Source organism: Haematobia irritans, chromosome 1, assembly GCF_050003625.1.
Source record: "Haematobia irritans isolate KBUSLIRL chromosome 1, ASM5000362v1, whole genome shotgun sequence".
Lineage (NCBI taxonomy): Eukaryota > Metazoa > Arthropoda > Insecta > Diptera > Muscidae > Haematobia > Haematobia irritans.
The window spans coordinates 74,126,557-74,152,389 of record NC_134397.1 but is presented as its reverse complement, the minus strand read 5'-3'; the positions used below and the strand labels follow the sequence as shown (position 1 = coordinate 74,152,389).

The 25,833-nt window shown below is 28.9% G+C and overlaps 1 protein-coding gene across 1 annotated transcript in view; it reads right to left on the bottom strand.

Moving 5' to 3' along the window:
• Naam (Nicotinamide amidase) overlaps positions 1-20,487 on the bottom strand; it is a 143,936-nt gene extending 123,449 nt beyond the window's left edge. The window contains exon 1 of the mRNA XM_075290769.1: positions 20,335-20,487. The gene's annotated coding sequence lies outside the window, so the exon portion shown is untranslated. The remainder of the gene's footprint in view (positions 1-20,334) is intronic.
• Positions 20,488-25,833: the final 5,346 nt, after the last annotated feature.

The following is a 25,833-nucleotide window of genomic DNA, read 5'->3' as shown; positions in this document are numbered from 1 at the left end:
GAAATTTTGAAAGATGAAATTTTGACAAAATTTCCTATAGGGATGCAATTTTGACAAAATTTCCTATAGAGATGGAATTTTGACAAAATTTCCTATAGAGATTGAATTTTGACAAAATTTCCTATAGAGATTACATTTTGAAAAATTTGCTATAGAAATGAAATTTTGACAAAAATTCCTATAGCGAAGAAGTTTTGACAAAATTTCCTATAGAGATGAAATTTTTACAAAATTTTCCTACATAACATAAAATTATGACAAAATTTCCTATAGTGATCGAATTTTGACCAAATTTCCTATAGAGATGACATTTTGACAAAATTTCCTATAGAGATGAAATATTGACAAAATTTCCTATAGAGATGAAATGTTGACAAACTTTCCTATAGAGATAAAATTTTTACAAAATTTACTTTAGAGATAAAATTTTAACAAAATTTACTTTAGAGATGAAATTTTGACAATATTACATAACATAAAATTATGACAAAATTTCCTATAGAGATGAAATGTTGACAAAATTTCTTATAAAGATGAAATTTTGCCATGGAGATGAAATTTTTACAAAATCTCTCTACATAACATAAAATTATGACAAAATTTCCTATAGAGATGGAATTTTGACAAAATTTCCTATAAAGATGAAATTTTGACCAAATTTCCTATTGAGATCGAATTTTGACAAAATTTCCTATAGAGATGAAGTTTTGACAAAATTTCCTATAGAGATGAAATTTTGACAAAATTTCCTATAGAGATGAAATTTTGACAAAATTTTCTATAGAGATGAAATTTTGACAAAATTTCCTATAGCGATGAAATTTTGACAAAATTTCCTATAGAGATTAAATTTTGATAAAATTTCCTATAGAGATTAAATTTTGACAAAATTTTCTATAGAGATTAAATTTTGACAAAATTTCCTATAGAGATGAAATTTTGACAAAATTTCCTATAAAGATGAAATTTTGACCAAATTTCCTATTGAGATCGAATTTTGACTAAATTTCCTATAGAGATGAAATTTTGACAAAATTTTCTATAGAGATGAAATTTTGACAAAATTTCCTATAGCGATGAAATTTTGACAAAATTTCCTATAGCGATGAAATTTTGGCAAAATTTCCTATAGAGAGAAATTGTGACAAAATTGCCTACAGAGATGAAATTTTGACAAAATTTCCTATAGAGATGAAATTTTGACAAAATTTTCTATAGAGATGAAATTTTGACAAAATTTCCTATAGAGATGAAATTTTGACAAAATTTCCTATAAAGATGAAATTTTGATCAAATTTCCTATTGAGATCGAATTTTGACAAAATTTCCTATAGAGATGAAATTTTGACAAAATTTCCTATAGCGATGAAATTTTGACAAAATTTCCTATAGCGATGAAATTTTGGCAAAATTTCCTATAGAGAGAAATTGTGACAAAATTGCCTACAGAGATGAAATTTTGACAAAATTTCCTATAGCGATGAAATTTTGAGATGAAATTTTGACAAAAATTCCTATAGCGAAGGAATTTTGACAAAATTTCCTATAGCGAAGAAATATTGACAAAATTTCCTATAGCGATGGAATTTTGAGAAAATTTCCTATAGAGATGAAATTTTGACAAAATTTGCCTGAAGAGATGGCATTTTGAAAAAACATCCTTCATTAATGAAATTTTGAGAAAAAAATCCTACAGAGTGAAATTGTGACCACATATATGAAATTTAAACAACATATTTTATAGAGATAAAATTTTGAGTAAATTTTTTATATAGGAGAAATTTTGACAAAATTTCTTGTAGAGATGAAATTTTGACCAAATTTCCTATAGAGATGAAATTGTGAAAAGCTATCCTATTTTTGCAAAATTTGCTATAGAGATGAAATTTTAACAAAATTTCCCTGAAGAGAAGACATTTTGGAAGAAGAAGAAATATTGACAAAATTTCCTATAGCGATTGAATTTTGACAAAATTTTTCTATAGAAATGAAATTTTGACAAAATTTCCTATAGAGATGAAATTTTGACAAAATTTCCTATTGCGAAAAAATTTTGACAAAATTTCCTATAGCGAAGAAATATTGACAAAATTTCTTATAGCGATGGAATTTTTACAAAATTTCCTATAGAGATGAAATTTTGACAAAATTTGCCTGAAGAGATGGCATTTTGAAAAAGAATACTACATTAGTGAAATTTTGAGAAAAAATCCTACAGAGCGAAATTGTGACAATATTTCCCATATATATGAAATTTAAACAAAATTTTTTATAGAGATAAAATTTTGACTAAATTTTTTATATAGAGGAATTTTGACAAATTTCTTGTAGAGATGAAATTTTTACCAAATTTCCTATATAGATTAAATTGTGAAAAACTATCCTATTTTAGCAAAATTTGCTATAGAGATGAAATTCTAACAAAATTTCCCTGAAGAGAAGACATTTTGGAAGAAGAAGAAATATTGACAAAATTTCCTATAGCGATTGAATTTTGACAAAATTTCATATAAAGATGAAATTTTCACAAAAATTCCTATAGACATGAAATGTTGACAAAATTTCATATATAGAGATTAAATTTTCTATTGGAAATCAGAATAAATTCAGGTAATTCACTCAACCTTAAGTGAACTACACTTGAACCTCGCGAGTTCAGTGAACTACCCGAATTTATTTTAATAATTGGTTGATAGTTTTGCTGCAAGTAGAGGATGCAGATGAGGAATGTGGTAATTCCGAAACAGCTGTACATCCAACCATCTTGCAGTCAATAGGGCCTTACCCAAATAAATTTGACAAGCATACTTTTCCTCTGTTTGTTAAGCTACACTTGTTTAGTCAATGCATGTTTTAAGCTGAAATCAAAAACAACAACAATTTCATATAGCGAAGAAATTTTGACAAAATTTCCTATAGCGAAGAAATATTGACAAAATTTCCCATAGCGATGGAATTTTGACAAAATTTCCTATAGAGATGAAATTTTGACAAAATTTCCTATAAAGATGAAATTTTGACCAAATTTCCTATAAAGATGAAATTATGACAAAATTTCCTATAGAGATGAAATTTTGACAAAATTTGCTATAGAGATGAAATTTTAACAAAAATTCTTATACAGATACATTTTTGACAAAATTTCCTATAGCGATGAAATTTTGACAAAATTTCCTATAGAGATGAAGTTTTTACAAAATTTCCTATAAAGATGAAATTTTGACAAAATTTCCTATAGGGATGCAATTTTGACAAAATTTCCTATAGACATGAAATCTTGACAAAATTTCCTATAGAGATGAAATTTTGACAAAATTTCCTATAGAGATGAAATTTTGTCAAAATTTCCTATAGAGATGAAATTTTGTCAAAATTTCCTATAGAGATGAAATTTTGACAAAATTTCCTATAGAGATAACATTTTGACAAAATTTCCCACAGAGATAACATTTTGACAAAATTTCCTATAGAGATGACATTTTGACAAAATTTCCTATAGAGATGAAATTGTGACAAAATTTCCTTAGATATGAAATTTTGACAAAATTTCCTATAGAAATGAAATTTTGACAAAATTTCCTATAGTGATTAAATTTTGAGATGAAATTTTGACAAAATTTCCTATAGACATGAAATTTTGATAAACTTTCCTGTAGAGATGAAATTTTTACAAACTTTTCTATAGCGAGGAAATTTTGACAAAAATTTTCTATAGAGATAAAATTTTGACAAAATTTCCTATAGAGATGAAATTTTCACAAAATTTCCTATAGACATTAAATGTTGCCAAATTTCATAAAGAAATTAAATTTTCTATAGGAAATCAAAATAAATTCAGGTAATTCACTCAACCTTAAGTGAACTACACTTGAACCTCCCGAGTTCAGTGAACTACCCGAATTTATTTTTATTTTGATAATTGGTTGATAGTTTTGCTGCAAATAGAGGATGCAGATGAGGAATGTGTAAATTCCGAAACAGCTGTACATCCAACCATCATGCAGTCTATAGGGTCTTACCCAAATAAATTTGACAAGCATACTTTTCCTCTGTTGGTTAAGCTACACTTGTTTAGTCAATGCATGGTTTTAAGCTGAAATCAAAAACAACAATAATTTCCTATAGAGATAACATTTTGACAAAATTTCCAATAGAGATAAAATGTTAACAAAATTTCCTATAAAAAGGAAATTTTGACAAAAATTCCTATAGCGAAGAAATATTGACAAAATTTCCTATAGCGATGGAATTTTGAGAAAATTTCCTATAGAGATGAAATTATGACAAAATTTGCCTGAAGAGATGGCATTTTGAAAAAAACATCCTTCATTAATAAATTTTGAGAAAAAAATCCTACAGAGTGAAATTGTGCCAAAATTTCCTATAGAGATGAAATTGTGACAAAATTTTCTATTGCGAAGAAATTTTGACAAAATTTCCTATAGCGAAGAAATATTGACAAAATTTCTTATAGCGATGGAATTTTTACAAAATTTCCTATAGAGATGAAATTTTGACAAAATTTGCCTGAAGAGATGGCATTTTGAAAAAGAATCCTACATTAGTGAAATTTTGAGAAAAAATCCTACAGAGCGAAATTGTGACAATATTTCCCATATATATGAAATTTAAACAAAATTTTTTATAGAGATAAAATTTTGACTAAATTTTTTATATAGAGGAATTTTGACAAATTTCTTGTAGAGATGAAATTTTTACCAAATTTCCTATATAGATTAAATTGTGAAAAACTATCCTATTTTAGCAAAATTTGCTATAGAGATGAAATTCTAACAAAATTTCCCTGAAGAGAAGACATTTTGGAAGAAGAAGAAATATTGACAAAATTTCCTTTAGCGATTGAATTTTGACAAAATTTCATATAAAGATGAAATTTTCACAAAAATTCCTATAGACATGAAATGTTGACAAAATTTCATATATAGAGATTAAATTTTCTATTGGAAATCAGAATAAATTCAGGTAATTCACTCAACCTTAAGTGAACTACACTTGAACCTCGCGAGTTCAGTGAACTACCCGAATTTATTTTAATAATTGGTTGATAGTTTTGCTGCAAGTAGAGGATGCAGATGAGGAATGTGGTAATTCCGAAACAGCTGTACATCCAACCATCTTGCAGTCAATAGGGCCTTACCCAAATAAATTTGACAAGCATACTTTTCCTCTGTTGGTTAAGCTACACTTGTTTAGTCAATGCATGTTTTAAGCTGAAATCAAAAACAACAACAATTTCCTATAGCGAAGAAATTTTGACAAAATTTCCTATAGCGAAGAAATATTGACAAAATTTCCCATAGCGATGGAATTTTGACAAAATTTCCTATAGAGATGAAATTTTGACAAAATTTGCCTGAAGAGTTGGCATTTGGAAAAAGAATCCTACATTAATGAAATTTTGAGAAAGAAATCCTACAGAGTGAAATTGTGACCATATTTCCCGTATATATGAAATTTAAACAAAATTTTTTATAGAGATAAAATTTTGAGTAAATTTTTTATATAGAAGAAATTTTGACAAAATTATGACAATATTTCCCATAGTTATCAAATTTAAACAAAAATTTTTTATAGAGATGAAAGTTTGACAAAAGTTCCTAAAGAGATGAAATTTTGACCGAATTTCCTATAGAGATGAAATTATGTCAATATTTCCTATAGAGATATGCCGTATATAAATCAATGTTTGACGAATAAAATATGTGCTCCATTTCATCCTTGGCATCCCTCCGACCATGTTAAATTTAGAACAGTTATGTTACTTCTCTGCGTGTATGTTAGACATCAAATCCAGGCTTTAACAGAATATTTTCATCTTCATAAAACTCAAAATTTAAATTTCACACAATTTTATCACTGTGATAGGACGATTTGAAATTAAATCATTTAATATCGTTCTCTGTTTCTCTGTTCTTAATCTATAGCCAATTGCATGTTAGACCATTTAGCCCTTTTTTATTGAGCCATAATAGAGTATACAAAAAGCAAAAGAGGAGTTGTTTACTCTAGCCAGAGCAAGGGAAATAAGTGTCATCCTTATTGCGATAGGTTTCGTTTTTGTTTTTCGTGACAATAAACAACCTTTTTCATGCTTTTGTCAGGTTTGTGAATGACCATAAAATCGACTGAGCATAGACTGGACACTTCACTTCATTCATAATCGATGATGTTGAAGGTTATTTTTTATGAGTGCAATTCACACGTTCCCCAATGTCGTGTGTGTGAGTTTTGGGGGACTAAGAAGTAAACAAAAAAAAATGGTACAAAAAAAAAACAAACCGAGAACAGCAATAACACCATTGTCCAAGTGACCGAATTCGTCTTTCTTTCAAGAAGAAATTTATGATACCAGATGTCGCTCAACCATTAAATATTCGTAAATCAATCTTGCAAACATTTGCAAGACTGTTTTTTTTTTATGGCATTCTCCCAGGACAAATGAAAATGCTCGAGACCATGGGAAAGAACTTGGCCATACGTGCATATGAGTCTAGTTTGTCGTTGTGGTTCGTAGCTCTTCCCTGGAAAAATTATCGATGTTGAAGGTTGGTTGGCTGGTTGGGCATACTCAATGTTTGCCTTTTCAAGCAAATAAAGCCCGAAAAAGAAATTTTCCAGTTAAGTAGCGAAATTAAGGTACCTTTTCCCTCGTGCATTCATACCATACACAGTTGTGACATTATTTATGACTTCAATATGAGTTCAATATAAACCCTCCATTTATTTATGAGTTCTGCGAGTGGTGGTGTACCAGAAAGGCAATTTGTTGGTGAGCACATTTCTACTTTGCCTGCATAAAGAGGAAAATTAAAATGGTAACTGTATGTCAATGAATTTAATGAGACATTTAAATGTTTTATAGTTGAAAAGGCTGAACATAAAATAAATCTGTTATGAAGGTCAGAATCAGGGACTACAATTCAAACACCTTCTTTCTATTGATTGAGTATTGTGGCATGTGGCGAAATGTGGAGGGCCTTGGGACCACATTTCATATTGGCACTTGTGGTCTTAATTGAATTGGTCAGTGGTTAATTGATCAATTATCCGTTAGTATATCAAACTGAAAGCATCAGAATTGCTATAAGATAAATCGTACAACCAATATTACAATTTATTAAAAAACTTCATCTTATTTATATCTGTTGTGCATAATTTTTATTAAATTATTATAGAATCGTACTATCGAATTAGTTTAGGTGAAAGTTTACATTTTTCGCAGGAAATTTGGAAAAATCTCTAGCGTTTTTCATCCTTAAACAAATGGGTCAAGGAATTAAACGGCTTCGTCGCACCGACGATTTTAACTACCGCCGTCGATTAAGTCGGCCCATTTCGACTGAAATTTTGCCGCCATATATGTATTCCTTTAAAGCTGGAAATACCTTCAACTGTTTCATATTTCCTGCGGAAAAATTTAATATTTCGCTCAAACTAATTCATTACAACGATTCCATAATAATTTAGCAAACATTATGCACAACAGATATGAGTAAAATAAAAAATAGATTTTAAGATTGGTTGTACGATTTATCTCAAGGCGGTAACAGTATTTTAGGTTGATATTTTAATAGATAATTGGCCTACGACGAGTAGACTCGGTTCAGCTCATGGACTAGATATTGACTGATTGGCTACTACAGCTCAGTTGAAAAAAGCCGACTCGCAATAACAGTTGCCAATCAAGCCTAAAACTGCCAAAAAAAAATATTTCATTAAAATTGTGTTTATATTTTTATTTCTATAGAAAATTTGGTGAACATTTTATTTTTATCGAAAATTTTATTCCTATATAAAATTTTGTCAAATTTTTATTTCTACAGAAAATTTTGTCAAAATTTTATTTCTATAGAAAATTTAGTCAAAATTTTATTTCTATAAAAAAATTTATTTCCAAAGAAAATGTCAACATTTTATTTCTATGGAAAATTTTGTCAAAATTTTATTTCTATAGAAAATTTTTTCGAAATTTTTTTCTATAGTAAATTTTGTCAAAAGTTTATTTCCATAGAAAATTTTATCAAAAATTTATTTCCACAGAAAATATTTTCAAAATTTTATTTCTATACAAAATTTTGTCAACATTTCATTTCTATAGAAAGTTTTGTCAACATTTTATTTCTATAGAATATATTGTCAAAAACTTAATTCTAGAGAAAATTTTGTCAAAATTTTATTTCTATAAAAAATTTGGCAAATTTTACTTCCATAGAAAATTTTGTCAAAATTTTATTTCCATAGAAAAGATTTTCAAAATTTTATTTCCTTAGAAAATTGTTTTAAAAATTTATTTCCACAGAAAATTTTGTCAACATTTTATTTCTATAGAAAATTTTGTAAAAATTTTATTTCTATAGAAAATTTTGTAAAAATTTTATTTCTATAGAAAATTTTGTAAAAATTTTATTTCTATAGAAAATTTTGTCAAAATTTTATTTCCTTAGAAAATTTTTTTAAAAATATATTTCCTTAGGAAATTGTCTTTAAAAATTATTTCCACTGCAAATTTTGTCAACATTTTATTTATATAGAAAATTTTGTAAAATTTTTATTTCTATAGAAAATTATGTCAAAATTTTATTTCCACAAAAAAATTTTTGAAAATGTTATTTCTCTAGAAAATTTTGTCAAAATTTTATTTCCTTAGAAAATTGTTTAAAAAATTTTACTTCCACAGAAAATTTTGTCAAAATTTTATTTCTATACAAAATTTTGTCAACATTTCATTTCTATAGAAAGTTTTGTCAACATTTCATTTCTGTAGAATATATTGTCAAAAACTTATTTCTACAGAAAATTTTGTCAAAATTTTATTTCTACAAAAAATTTGGCAAAATTTTATTTCCAATTATACAATTATTCTTCGAGCTTTATGGACAGATATAGATTAAGGAACATGGTCAATAGAGCCATTGAAAAGAAAACGCCAGATATCCGTTTTCTTTTCAATGACTCTATTGACCATGTTCCTTAATCTATATCTGTCTATAAAGCTCGAAGAATAATTGTATATATAGATATAATGCATTTGGACGTCAATTGCATGTTTCGGTATCAGGCTAACATGAAATATAATAAAATTTTATTTCTATAAAATATTTGGCAAAATTTTACTTCCATAGAAAATGTTGTCAAAATTTTATTTCCAAAGAAAATTTTGTAAAAATTTTATTTCCTTAGAAAATTGTTTTAAAAATTTATTTCCACAGAAAATTTGTCAACATTTTATTTCTATAGAAAATTTTATAAAAATTTTATTTCTATCGAAAATTTTGTCAAAATTTTATTTCCTTAGAAAATTGTTTTAAAAATGTATTTTCTTAGAAAATTGTTTTAAAAATTTATTTCCACAGCAAATTTTGTCAACATTTTATTTATATAGAAAATTTTGTAAAAATTTTATTTCTATAGAAAATTTTGTCAAAAATTTATTTCCGCAAAAAATTTTGTCAAAATTTTATTTCTAAACAAAATTTTGTCAACATTTCATTTCTATAGAAAGTTTTGTAAACATTTCATTTCTATAGAATATATTGTCAAGAACTTATTTCTACGGAAAATTTTGTCAAAATTTTATTTCTATAAAAAAATTGGCAAAATTTTATTTCTATAAAAATTTGGCAAAATTTTACTTCCATAGAAAATTTTGTCAAAAATTTATTTCTATAAAAAATTTGGCAAAATTTTACTTCCATAGAAAATATTGTCAAAATTTTATTTCCATAGAAAAATTTTTCAAAATTTTATTTCCAAAGAAAATTTTGTCAAAATTTTATTTCCTTAGAAAATTGTTTTAAAAAATTATTTCCACAGAAAATTTTGTCAACATTTTAGAAAATTTTGTAAAAATTTTATTTCTATAAAATATTTTGCAAAATTTTATTTCCAAAGAAAATTTTGTCAAAATTTTATTTCCTTAGAAAATTGTTTTAAAAAATTATTTCCACAGAAAATTTTGTCAACATTTTATTTCTATAGAAAATTTTGTAAAAATTTTATTTGTATAGAAAATTTTGTCAAAATTTTATTTCCTTAGAAAATTTGTCAAAAATTTATTTCCTTAGAAAATTGTTTTTAAAATTTGTTTCCACAGAAAATTTTGTCAACATTTTATTTCTATAGACAATTTTGTAAAAATTTTATTGCTATAGAAAATTTTGTCAAAATTCAAATTTTCATTGTCAAAATTTTATTTCCACAGAAAATGTTTTCAACATTTTATTTCTAGAGAAAACTTTGTCAAAATTTTATTTCCACAAAAAATTTTGTCAAAATTTTATTTCCTTAGAAAATTATTTTAAAAACTTTATTTCCACAGAAAATTTTGTCAAAATTTTATTTCATTATTGTTGTTTTTGATTTCAGCTTAAAACCATGCATTGACTAAACTATAAGTGTAGCTTAACCAACAGAGGAAAGGTATGCTTCAGAAGGCTCAAGTGTAGTTCACTTTGGGTTGAGTGAATTACCCGAATTTATTCTGATAATTTTGCTGCAAGTAGAGGATGCTGATGAGGAATATGGTAATTTCGAAACAGCTGTACATCCAACCATCTTGCAGTCTATAGGGCTTTGCCCAAATAAATTTGACAAGCATACTTTTATCTGTTGGTTAAGCTACACATATAGTTTAGTCAATGCATGGTTTTAAGCTGAAATCAAAAACAACAACAATGATTAAAGAAAAAAAAACAAAGCAAAAAAATTTATTTCTATAGAAATTTTTGTCAACATTTTATTTTTCTAGAATTATATAGAAAAATTTGTCAAAATTTTATTTTTATAGAAAGTTTATTTCCACAGAAAATGTCAAAATTTTTTTTCTATAAAAATTTTGTCAAAATTTTATTTCTATAGAAAGTTTTGTCAACATTTCATTTCTATAAAATATATTGTCAAAATTTTATTTCTAAAGAAAATGTTGTCAAAATTTTATTTCCATAGAAAATTTTGTCAAAATTGTATTTCCTTAGAAAATTGTTTTAAAAATTTATTTCCACAGAAAGTTTTGTCAAAATTTTCGTTCCACAGAAGGTTTTGTCAAAATTTTCTTTCCATAGAAAATTTTGTCAAAATTTTATTTCTATCGAAAATTTGGCAAAATTTTACTTCCATAGAAAATTTTGTCAAAATTTTATTTCCATAGAAAATTTCATCCAATTTTATTTCCATAGAAATTTTTTTTTCAAAAAAAAAAAAAATATTGTCAAAATTCTATTTCCACAGAAAATTTTTTCAACATTTTATTTCTAGAGAAAACTTTGTCAAAATTATATTTCCTTAGAAAATTGTTTTAAAAATTTATTTCCCTAGAAAATTGTTTGAAAAATTTATTTCCACAGAAATTTTTGTCAACATTTTATTTCTATAGAAAATTTTGTGAAAATTTTATTTCTATAGAAAATTTTGTAAACATTTTATTTCTATAGAAAATTTTGTCAAAATTTTATTTCCACAAAAAATATTGTCAAAATTCTATTTCCACAGAAATTATTTCTATTTCTAGAGAAAACTTTGTCAAAATTTTATTTCCACAAAAATTTTTGTGAAAATTTTATTTCTCTAGAAAATTTTGTCAAAATTTTATTTCCTTAGAAAATTGTTTTAAAAATGTTATTTCCACAGAAAATATTGTCAACATTTTATTTCCACAAAAAATTTTGTGTAAATTTTTTTTCCACAGAAAATGTTGTAAAAATTATATTTCTATAGCAAAATTTTGTCAAAATTTTTGTTTTAATTATATCTAGAGAAAATGTATGAAAAATCTACCAACACATAAAAGCTGTACCAATCTACTAAGCAGTAGGTTAGGTTAGGTATAGTGGCAGCCCGATATTTTAGGTTAAATTAGACTATTCAGTCAATTGTGATACCACAGTGGTGAACTAAGCAGTAAAAAATCTACCATTTTTGGTAGAATTCTACCTACAACCGTGCTCTCGATACCAAATATTGTGTCATACCAAATGTTACATTTGCGGTCCATACATGTTCGTAATTTATTTATTTGCATTTTTTTATGAAAAACTCAAAAACAATGTTAAATTGTTCGAAGTTCCTAGTTATTTCCGATCCTAAATACTTTTTATTTTTATTTCAATGTGTGAAACCAAACGCCTATGGCAATTATGGTTCTAGCTGGAACCGTCTAAGGTATTATAGGCCCAGCTGCTAATTTCATAAGTTCTTCTTACTATTAATCATGGAGTTTTTAATTTACAATTAATTATGGATTCTTTTTTATTTATTTGTGTATTTTGTACTAAATACAATTCGAAAAAGAAATCATTGGAACTGTATGTAACATATACATCAAAATTGAAAATATTCTCAACGTTGCAAAAAATGGGATTATTTGGTACTAAACCAAAGTATACATTTTGAACGAGATTTTGCTGAAGTCCACAACGAGCCAGGTCATAATGGACTGAATAGTCTAAGTGAGCTGGACAAAAATCGGCCTGTGATAATTTGAATCCCCACTGAGTGTACTAAAACAATTGATTTTATGTCAAAACAGAGTCATCTAGCATCGTCTAGAATAATCAAACCTAGTGTAATATTAGCGTCATCTATCGGTTGTTAGTATGATTGTAGAATTTAGCTTATGCTACAACCATTCACAATGACCGTTGGAGATTGTGAATACCAACACACTAAAATAGGGATGGAAATCGTTTTATATTTCCCTAAAGTCAGGAAGATGACTTTAATACAGCTATTTCATTAAATAAAATAACTACTCATCTTAGATATTATAGTTAAAAAACAATTTCTTCTCAAATACAGGTCCACGCTGTGATAAAAAATGTTAACGAAATGTAAAAAAAAAACAAAAACAGAGTATAACAATACATAAGGGGAAAGAACTTCTTCACATTCTGTCTCTTAAGAAATGCAAACAAGGCTTAATATTACAGAAATCATTTTCTTTGATTCTCGTATTATAATTAAATCCATGCAGTAGCACTGACATCCCATAATGAGTTTAAATTATTTTATATAAATATTATCTATCATTATAATTGACATTTACATTAGTTTACACATGACATTGAACTTGATACTTAAGCGCATGACAGAGCATTTGTGAAGAGAGGCAGTTCTCTTTGAACAGAATTTTCTTAAACCAAAACAAATGCAGGGTTGCCATAACTTAAAACATGTTTAATTTAACACGATAAAATGGTAAAGCAGAAGCGAACACAAAACAAACAAACCAAAAAACTACATCGTTTTAGTGCTATTAAAACGAACTCATGTATATTTCCTACATTTGGAATATTCATCGGTATAGCTAAAGTTCCTGGTCGAATAATATTTCTAATAGTTTCAATACATACTATAAAAGGTATTAAAACAGCAGGAGTTTCTTGTGGGACTAAATGAGCAAATATACATATGTTGAGTGTTATTAATTCATCCAAATAACATAAACCATAATCATAAAGGAAGAGCTAAAGTTAAAGTTATACATAGATTCTGTGAAAAAGAAGAAAAAAAATTGGAGTTCAAAAATGCAAACATGTGTTTAGTACCACATGGAGTTCAAGATGGGCGCATTATAGGTAAAATTTACAAAGTCAAAAAATTATTAACGTCAAGAAAACTTTCCCAAAAACAATATTCACCCTTATTCCTGAAGTCGCCCTCGCTCTCGCCGTCGCTTTTTGTCGTCTGTCGCTTTTAAGTCGTCTTGTCATTTAATTGGTATTCCTGAGAAGTGGCGACGGCGACGACGACGATTACTTTTTGTACCAATTACAATACTCGGTAATAAAAGGCCGATATCACTAGAAAACAATCAGCTGATGTGCAAAAAAATGAATTTTAATTGTTTCGGCTTAAAATATTTTTATTTCCGACGCAATTCTATGTCGGAAAATCAAGAAAAATAGTTAATTTGACGTGGCACAAGGATCATCATGAAAGAAAACAATCAGCTGATATACAAAACTGAATTTTTAATTATTTGCATTTAAAATGCTATTTGTTTGTAATCCAAATTTGACTTGGAAAATCAAAATAAATGATAAATTTGACTCGGGGAAATGATTTAGATATCTACATTAGGACAATAACAACATCCGGCATATACAAATGGAACGACGTTGACATTATGTGCCCATGGATCATTCAAAGTTCGTGAAGGACACATTTGTTATCTAAGTTTGGTGCTAAATAAAATACATTGGCCTTGAAGGGGTTCTATTAAAAATAAATGGAATTGAAAATCAACATGTTTACTTTAATTGTACAGTGTTCTTTTCTATGATGTGAATGTGATGACCATAACTGCTATATATACTGATATTTCCCCCATTTTTTTGTAATTGTTGAAGATTAGTCACTTTACCTCTTACCAATTTCTATTTTTTAAATTTATTTTTCAATTGTTCGATTAATAAAGTTTAAAAAAACTTCTTCAAAAATTAAACACTAAACTCGTCGCTGGTAAATTAAAAAGCGACGATGTTGGTGACAAAAAGCGACACCAGGAATACCGATTTTCTTCGATAGCAGAATATATCGACGAACGGAATACCAATTAGTGGCGACAGAGGAAAAGCGACGGCGAGGGCGACTTCAGGAATAAAGGTGATTAATTCCATGAACTAAAACGGCTTTAGTGCCATATAGAATTCACTTTTTTGTGTACGTAACACAGGAATGGAAAATGCAGTACTATAGTACTTTTTCACCCTGATCAGTACCGTAGTACCTCCGCGAATGATTTATTAACTTTTGTGTATAAAGTTTTGAGGCGATATCAGATTTACAGTACAATAGTTTTGACAAACTTATTTGCTAATGGTCTTTTACAAATTTGGCAAACATACAAGTTCATGCGGGAAAAAAATCTCGATTTTGTAAAAGCCAGGGTCAAAAACATGACTTTTTGAGTTTCAAGAATGTTTGTTCGGAAAAAGCATGTGATTCTATATTATGCTTTCACACGTAATTTTGTCAAAATGTTATTTTATTTTTTTATCAACATTTTATTTCTATAGAAAATTTTGTTAAAATTGTAATTTCTAAAGAAAATTTCGTCAAAAATTTATTTTATCTATAAACTATGAGTCGTATAACAAGTATATACAGCAGTAAGTTCGGCCGGGCCGAATCTTAAATACCCACCACCATGAACCAAATATTAGGGTTTCCTTCGAAATATCAGGAGAGCTTGGGGACTTGAGGACATTTTCCGAAGATAAATTTAAAAATTTCACCTATGAAGACTATATCAGATTCTGGATTTATAAGAACCATTTTTGTTTGAGTTTTAGAGGAATCATTAACATTTCTTGTAAGTGTGCAAGAAAATTATAAAATAACGTCTTGATTTGAAATCTTAAATCTGTAGAAGTAAAATCTGGAAATTTTACATTGAGTTTCAAGCAATTTTCATGATCAGTGCGCCTTCTATACCATCAAGAAGTGAAGTCGGCATTACCAAATGGACTGATAAAAACTTAATCCGATACACGTTATTGTGAGCCTCAAATACCAGAATATTTACAATTTCAAGCAAATCAGATAAAAACTACGGTTTCTAGAAACCCAGGGAGTTAAATCGGGAGATCGTTCTTATGGGGCTATACTAAAATATGGACCGATATTCACCGTTTTCGGCACACGTCTTTATGGCCCGAAAATACCTCTAGATTTCCAATTTCAGGCAAATTGGATAAAAACTCCGGATTCTAGAAGCCCAAGAAGTAAAATCGGGATATCGGTCTATATAGGGGCTATATCAAAACATGGACCGATACTCACCATTTGTGGCAAACCTCTTTATAGTCCTAAAATACCAATAAATTTCCAATTTCAGGCAAATTGTATGTAAACTACGGATTCTATAAACCCAAGATGTAAAATCGGGAGATCGGTCTATATGGGGGCTATACCAAAACATGGAACGATACGGACCATTTTCGGCACACCTTTTGATGGTCCTCAAGTACCTCTAGATTTTCAATTTCAGGCAAATTGGATAAAAACTACGGTTTCTATAAGCCCAAGAAGTAAAATCGGGAGATCGGTCTATATGGGGGCTATACCAAAATATGGACCGATACTCACAATTTTTGGCACACTTATTTGTGGTCCTATAATACCTCTAGATTTCCAATTTCAGGTAAATTGAATAAAAACTGCGGTTTCTATAAGCCCAAGAAGTAAAATCGGGAGATCGGTCTATATGGGGCCTATACCAAAACATGAACCGATACTCACCATTTTTGGCACACCTCTTTATGGTCATAAAATACCTCTAGATTTCAAATTTCAGGCAAATTGGATAAAGACTACGATTTCTATAAGCCCAAGACCCCAAATCGGGAGGTCGGTTTATATGGGGACTATATCAAAACCTGGACCGATATAGCCCATCTTCGAACTTGACCTGCCTGCAGAAAAAAGACGAGTTTGTGCAAAATTTCAGCACGATTGCTTCATTATTGAAGACTGTAGCGTGATTACAACAGACAGACAGACAGACAGACAGACAGACGGACAGACGGACATAGTTATATCGTCTTAGAATTTCTCCCTGATCAAGAATATATATACTTTATATAGTCGGAAATCGATATTTCGATGTGTTACAAACGGAATGACAAACTTATTATACCCCCGTCACCATTCTATGGTGGTGGGTATAAAAATATTGATTTAAAATAGAATTTTAAAATGGTCCTCTAGCACAATGCCTGAAGTTTTTGCTTCAAATCAATACTGATACCATTGGAGAAGGGAACAAATTCTCTGTTGTCTAAACAAAATTTCCATTTAAAAAAATGAAATGAAACCTTAATTTAAATTGAGCAAATTCTCTGTTGTCTAGACAAAATTTCCATTAAAAAATGAAACGAAACCTTAATTTAAATTGAACTAATTGCGACAAAAATTGAATTTCATTTAGCGCAAAACCATTTTTATTTGTTTGAAAAGTGTGGTCTTCAGTTTTGTTTACTCTTTAATCAAATTTACTCTTAAATATTTTCTATAATAAATGTATTTTGTTTAATCACGTTTCGAAACAAAGTAGCTTTTCTTTTGATGTGAACAAATTTTATTATTTAAACTTAATTTATATATTGACGCCGTATTATCTACGCACAAGTGTTGTATTATTTCCTTTAATATCCACGTTTAGTTCATACAACTTTTGAGAACTGAATTGGGTTGTGAAAAAAAAAATAATAAAATTAGACTAATTACACTAAAACAAATATTTTTTTGCAATAACAATGAGTTAAATTTAACATGAGTTTAATTATGGACTTTTTCGATATATATACACCCTAAGCCCGAATGTGATTAAAGAGTGGCTGAAATATTTTGCAAACAACTTCAGATTGTTATAATTTCTAAACCGCTCCACAGTGGTCGATCCCATTGGCAAAAAAAATCAAAGTTATAAGTTTGTCAACACGTGGGGAATCACTGTTTCTTATGCAAACAAAGTTTTAAAATTTATATTTGTTTTTGTTTTATTCCCTCTAAACAGTTGATTTTTCCAGTATAAAGTTAAGTGCAACTTTAAATAAATAAAACAAAAGAAACAAGTATATATGGCCGTAAGTTCGGCCAGGCCGAATCTTATGTACCCTCCACCATGGATTGCGAAGAAACTTCTACGAAAGACTGTCATCCACAATCGAATTACTTGGGTTACTTGCCGATGGCAAGGTATCTTAAAACTTCCTAACACCGTAATATATACTACATAGTCCATACGTGGTATATATTAAACTAAAAAGGCCGATTAAATACGTATATAATTAAGTTTAAAGTTTTTATAGAAATAAAATTTTGACAACATTTTCTGTAGAAGTAAAATTTGGAAAAAAAATTTCTATAGAAATAAAATTTTGACAAAATTTTCTATAGAAATAAAATTTTGACAAAATTTTCTATAGAAATAAAATTTTGACAAAATTTTCTATAGAAATAAAATTTTGACAAATTTTTGTATAGAAATAACATTTTGACAATGTTTTCTATAAAAATAAAATTTTGGTAGATTATTTTTGGCTCGAGTGGCAACCATGATTATGAACCGATATGGACCAATTTTTGTGCGATTGAGGATCGGCGATTGGGGACGGACATGCTCAGATCGACTCAGAATTTCACCAAGACCCGGAATATATATACTTTATGGGGTCTTAGAGCAATATTTCGATGTGTTACAAACGGAATGACAAAGTTAATATACCCCCATCCTATGGTGGAGGGTATAAAAATAACTTTTATCGAAATAAATCGGAATGAATATTGAATTAAATGATATCAACTATATTTTAAAATAATAATAATGTGTACAACTTGTTTTAAATTTGTTATAAAATTTTTCAGTCTAATTATTACGTGTTCGTTCGTCCATATATGTACATTTTAAGTAGAGTTTTAGTTGAGTTGAGAAGTAAAATCGTGAGATCGGTCTATTTGGGAGATATACCGAAACGTCATCAATCAATTTTTTTCCTTGCCCAAATATCATCACATGAAATATAATTTTTTGGGGCTAAAGTCAACTTGCCTTTAATAATTCAGAAAAAATTCTTTAAAATTAATGAAATTGTCTTTAACTTTGTGTGTTTTTGCATCTTGGCTACAAAGTAAAAACTCGTTCAAAAAATAGGACATGTTTTTCAACATTTTATTTTAAAGACGCTTTCTACTTGAAAGATAGCATAATTTATACTAGAAGCCGAGTCTGAATTTGGAAAATAAAGTTGTCGTTAACTTGTTTTTAAAGGGCTGTGATAACATATGAAGAACAAAGCTGAAAAAACGAAAAATTAAAATTTGCTTCCTAGAATCAAGTACACAAAACCTATTTCATAATAATAAGTAAATATTTTTCGAAAATGTATTAGATATAATTATTTTATTTTTCACTTGTTAGAGAATTTCTTTTTTTAGTTTGGAGAAAAACTTGGAATTCCAAAAAAGGAAAAAAATGTCTTTAGTACCATATGAAGTTCAGGATGGGCGCATTATTGGTAAAATTTACAAAGTTTAACAAATTCTGCACTGAAAAAAATATTGTCGTGAGGCCAAAGATTTCATGTCCTTAAAATACGAATGCAAATTTTGCTTAGCATAGAAGACGCATTTCTCTAATATAAAGTTTTTTCCTTGTTCAAAAGTCGATAAACTTTTCAATGAAATCGTATTGTCTTTATAATTAAGTGATTTGATTTAGAAATGGGTATTAGAAATGGGAAAAAATTTTTGGGGTAAGGTCAACTCGACTTAAATAATTCAGAAAAATTCTTTATATTTAATGAAATTGTCTTTAAATTTGTTGCCTTTTTGCATCTTGACTACAAAGCAATAAATCGTTCAAAAATAGGACATGTTATTCAACACTTTATTTTAAAGACGTTTTTTACTTGAAATATAGCATAATTTCTACTGGAAGTCGAGTCTGAATTTGGAAAATAAAATTGTCGTTAACTTGTTTTCAAAGGACTTTGAAGGCATATGAAGAAAAACAGCTTAAAAACGCATAATTAAAATTTGCTTCCTAGAATCAAGTACACAAATCCCAAATTTAAAAGAGAATTGTGTCTTAAAAGTATCCTTACTTGTATTCTCCGCTTCTTTGGCTCGGAATCAATACCAAAATTGTTAAAGTAAAGACAAAATCTTTTGGAACCAGGCATGCTTTTTTTCATTGTGGGAGACACGAATTTAGCAAGTTTTTATACTTCATTTATGTATAATTTTTCAGCAGACTTTCTGCTGTCCCTACTAACAAATTTCTTTGGGTGTAGTAATTCCCTGAACTAGAATGGCTTTAGTGCCATATAGAATTCACTTTTTTAGTGTACGTAACATCGTGAATTATACTTTTCCAATGGTGTTAATATTCTAGGGGCTTTACGAACCTCATGGCCCTTTCCGCATGCATTGGAGTTTATTGGAACGAACCCACAAACAGCACTTCCATATCATATGCTTGTGGTCAACACAAGTTGATTTTGCCAACTACCTAGAAAAACGCATTTTTACCAGGGTGATGGTAACCCTACACATTGCTCTTTACAAAAAAAGAAACAACCATTGAATAGAATGAAATCGCACGTGAATGGGGCACATACAAAACACCACATGAAGGGGGGATATGCATGAGATACAAATTGTCATCAACCACTGGCACAAACAAAAACATCGAAGTATGTATAAGACTGTCAAAATGTTTACAAAGCACAATGCAAACCAATGTTTGTAGCGAAATTTGTTAAAATAAAAACGAAATAACTTCATATGCATATACGTTCACTAAATACTCACGCGATAAGAAATGCAAACCAATTAAATAATTCGAGCGAAGTAAACACAAAAACAAGAAATTGTCACTCAAAATAAATCAACCGCGTAAAATATGTCCAGAACGTTTTAAAGACGCCAAGGTTTCACCCCAACTGAACTTTCTTTCACAAAGTTTGGGAGCGCGCAACGATTTTGTGCAAACGAATGAATGACTGACTGACTGCCGTGTATTGGATTTGTATGAGGGTTTTGTATATCAGCTGTTCAAGCACAACTGCCGGCATTTTTTTATGGGCAAATCGATTTTCAATGTAGCTCTCTCTTCTCTTTGATTGCGCCGATCAGGGATGGAAAATACAGTACTATAGTACTTTTTTCAATACTTTTTCAACTTGGGCAGTACCGTAGTACCCCCGCGAATGATTTAGTACCTTTTGTGTAGACATTTTTGAGCCGATATCAGATTTATGGTACACTAGTTTTGACAAAATATGTTAATATTTTGAGAAAGTTTTTAAGAAACTTATTTGCTAGTAGTCTTTTACAATTTTGGCAAAACAGACAAGTTCATGCGGGAAGAAAATCTCGATTTTGTAAAAGCCATAGTCAAAAACACGATGTTATTGAATTTCAATAATGTTTTAGTCGAAAACAGCATGTGATTCTATATTACGCTTCCGCGTACTAAAAAAATGCGAACCATTCAAGGTCGAAACTTGAGACAAAAATAATCTACCGACATTTGGAGAAAATATTACCAGAAACTACCAAAAAAATATTTTGCAAAAACGTTTGTCAAAATTTTATTTCTACAGAAAATTTTGTAAATTTTTTTCTTTTGAAAAATTTTATTTTATTTTATTTTATTTTTTTGATTTCTATAGAAAATTTTGTCAAAATTTTATTTCTGTAGAAAATTTTGTCACAATTTTGATGTATATAGAAAATTTTGTCAAAATTTTGTTTCTATTGAAAATTTTGTCAAAAATAGATTTCTATATAAAATTTTGTCAAAATTTTGTTTCTATAGAAAATTTTGTCAAAATTTTGTTTCTATTGAAAATTTTGTTTCTATTGAAAATTTTGTCAATATTATATTTCTATAGAATTTTGTCAAAATTTTATTTTTATAAAAATTTTTGTCAACATTTATTTTATAGAAAATTTTGTCAAAATTTTATTTCTATAGAAAATGTTGTTAAAATTTTGATTTCTATAGAAAATTTTGTAAAAATTTTATTTCTATAGAAAATTTTGTCAAAATTTTATTTCTATAGAAAATTTTGGTAAAATTGTATATCTATAGAAAGTTTTGTCAAAATTATATTTCGGTAGAAAATATTTTTATTTCTATAGAAAATGTTGTTAAAAATTTATTTTAATTTATCTACAAAAAAATTTATGAAATACCATGAATTCTACAAATCTACCAAACCGTGATTACAATACTGTAGTCTTTGTAAGCGGACATATACTAAAAAAAATTTAAAATTGTGGATTCGACAATGGAATTTTTGGTGAAATTTTGTGAAAAGTACTTTTTTGCTCATAAAAATACTTTTTTTGTACTTTCTTAAAAATTGTATTTTCCATCCCTGGCGCCGATGCTCTTTGCTATTAAGCTTGACATGTGTGTGTATGTTATTCTTGGTCGATTGATGTTCCATTTTTTTTACCCACCAACATAAAATGGTGAAGAGGGGTAGAATAAGTTTGTTTGTCTAATTTGAATTAATTTTAAAATCGTATTTGAATATGAGTTTAGAATGGGTTCTTAGTCGAAATCCTATGTTGGGAATGCGAACAATCTATAACATTAAAATGCAATAACGTTTAGCATATATGTATATTAGGACCGGTCGATTTCTCTTTTTTTTTTTTGTTTGACTTCATAAATTCTGTTATCTCTTAGGAGCTCGATATGTTTGAAACGGAAGAAAATCAAATTTGTCTTTAAATAAATGAAGTTAAATTATTTACAATTTTTTAAATCAAACCTAATTAAATTAATATAAACAAAACTAAACTATAATAATGCAGTTATTGTCAATTGATATATTTAAAATTAAATGTTTATGCAATTTAAATATCGTTATATCGTTAAATCCAAGTAATTTAAATATTAAAAGCGAGAAAAGCCGTTATCAAAGATCGCAAAGTATCTTAGAAAAACATTAAAACAAACATAAAATTAAACAACGTTGCGTTATCAGAGATGGTCTGTATCAAACTTTTTTAGGTTTGCGACTGTCGCATAGTTGTAAACGTCACATACGCGTCGTAAATGTAGAAAAAGTAACAAAAGTCGCAAACTGAAAATAATTTAGTCGCGTCAGCTAGGCAGCGAATTCGATGATATCCAAGACGATGTTATGTGCGAAGAAGTTTCAATTCTTAGGAATGTTCACAATTTTCGGTTTTAGTCCCCACATTTTCCCTATTGCCTTTTGCACGAGTACAGGGTAACCGTGGATTTTCTCGTCCTTTCTTAGCTTTAAGTTCAGTCTCCTGTCCAATATAACCCCCAGGGTATTTTGCACACTCACCAACGGGAATTTCGATACCACCTAAGAAAATAGGCTTGACCATGGGAAAACTTTCACAAATTTCTGCAGAAACTCACAGCGAATGCTGTCAAACTAAATTAAAATATGTTCAGGATTTCTTCTATTCAAAATTTGGTTTCCTACAGTAGGTTTACGACTTTTGTGACATACGTATTATACCGTCGCAAATGTATGTCGCAAAAGTCACAGTTTGTGACAGGCCAACCCTGTGCATTATATTAAGATTATTATTATTATTTAACCATCAGCTAGAATATTTAAATAAAAGTTTAAAATTATGATTTCCAATGCTGTTATGTTATATTTAAACGTAAGAACACTTGCAATATGTGTTCCACAGTTTTGGTATTGCCAAAACTGACATTTGGCCTTTTTACCGTAATGGCAAGATGCCAAATCCGGCCAAAACAGTACGGAACAACCGTGTTTCTTCAGGAAAGGCAGAAGACGTTTATTCAAACACTCTTTCACGTAAATTTTTTGGTTGACAGTCCCGGAAGCTATGAAAATGCTGCTTTTCAAGCCACAGGTACAGATGGCTTGCCAAACCAGATATTTCTTTGCGAACTTTGACAGTTTTATGTGCTTGAAAATATCTGCTACCTTTCCCCTTCCTTTTGCCGTATAAAACTCCTGTCCCGGAAGCTGCTTGTAGTCGGCTTTGACGTAGGTTTCGTCGTCCATTATCACGCAGTCAAACTTCGTCAGCATCGTCGTGTACAGCCTCCGGGATCGCGCTTTGGCCGTCGTATTTTGTTTATCATCGCGATTTGGAGTCACTGGCTCGTTTTTTGGCTCGATGCATGGTTGTAGACGATACACCCAGCTTATTTGCGGCATCTCGGAGAGAGAGGTTAGGGTTTCGCTTGAAACTACCGGCATCTCTCTTTGTCGTCTCAGCGGCTTCCGGTTTTCGATTTCCCCCCGATCCAGAAGGCTGTCAGGAAGGCTGTCGACAAACGTTCCCCAAACACTTTAATTACATTTGTAACGGTTGATTTGGCAACTTTTAGCGATTTTGCCAGCTTTGCGTGCGAGTAGCTCGGATTTTCGCGATGCGCGAGCAATATTTTGATACGCTGCTCTTCTTGCTTGGACGACATTTTGACAACTGAAGAGTGAATTCCAAAATCAAAATAGGAGCAACATTCTACACACACACACACCTTCAAAATGAGGGGTGTTCAGGTTTTTTAAATGCAAAATTGAAAGAAATACGTCAAGTTTATATTGACCAAATTTTGACCGTATCACCCTTTAGTATATGACAGCTAATAACCATGCCAAAATTGGTCCATATAGGTCTATAGTTATATATAGCCGATCCCCAATCACACAAATATTGGTCCATATCGGTTCATAATCATGGTTGACACTCGAGCCAAAAATAATCTACTAAATTGTATTTCTATAGAAAATTTTGTCATAATTTTATTTTTATGGAAAATTTTGTCAAAATTGTATTCCTTTAGAAAATTTTATTTCTATAGAAAATTTTGGCAAAATTATATTTTTATAGAAAATTTTGTCAAAATTTTATTTTTATGGAAAATTTTGTCAAAATTGTATACCTTTAGAAAATTTTGTCAAATTTTATTTCTATAGAGAATTTTGGCAAAATTATATTTTTATAGAAAATTTTGTCAAAATTTTAATTCTATAGAAAATGTCAAAATTTTATTTCCATAGAAAATTTTGACAAAATTTTATTTCTATAGAAAATTTTGTCAAACTTAATTATATACGTATTAAACGGCCTTTTTTAGTTTAATATGTTATATACCACATATGGACTACCTTGCAATTTAGAAGACGTTGTTAGGAAGTTTTAAGATACCTTGCCATCGGCAAGTGATACCACAACCCAAGTAATTCGATTGTGGATGACAGTCTTCAGTAGAAGTTTCTATGCAATCCATGGTGGAATTGTACAAGCTGCACTCCCGCAGAGTGCAGCTTGTACAACAAATATTATTACCATTCGGATAACAAAGCGTTCTGCAGTGAGCCCCATTGGGCTCCTTTCTGGGCAAACATGGTATCGCTCATGCGTATTTTCAGTCTTACTCTCTCATTCAAATTGTGTTCGTCTATGGAAATCTGTAGAATATTTTCGCCAGGGGATTTAAAAATTTGATATCATTTTCTATGATTTTGCAAATGGGTCATGGCTTATCAAAACAAATAAGCAAAAAATAAACCATAATTTATTTGGTAATAGCCACTTAAACCCACTACTCAATTATATGTAGATTTATTAGGGGGATAACTCAAGGGTTGTTGTTGCTTGAAAGTTTTGTGCCACATCATTCTCGTTAAAGTATACTTTAATGTAAGAACAAGGTAAAATGTAGTAAAGCCAGATGGAGGCAACTATATGATACCCTATCTTACACTGAAAACAAATTGGATAAGTCTGAAGTTGAGCGACTATAATATACCTTTCACCACTCTGCAGAGTGCACATGTGCAGCAATGTGTTTGATGCCATATCAAATATTTTAAATTTGTTATACACAGAAAAAAATTTCACGAAAACTTTTCCAATTAAAATCTTAATTGAGTTTTAAAAAATATTCAATTAAAATTTTAATTGATTCAACAAATTTTTTAATTGAAACAAAAATCAATCACACAAATTAATCGCATCAATTAATTTTTTAATTGGATCAATTAATTTTTAATTGACTGTCAATTAATTTTTTAATTGATACTATCATTTCTGTGATTGAAGACATTTCAATTAAAAAATTAATTGGATCAATTAATTTCGTGATTGAATAAAAAAAAAATCTTTTGTGTGTACATGTACTTATGCCTTTTACCACTACTGTGGTAAAGGGTATAATAAGTTTGTGCATTTGGATGTAACGCCAACTAGGAAAAGTCTGAGACCCATCATTTAGTATACCGATCGTCTTAGAATTAAAGTACAGGTCGCAGTTCGATCGTC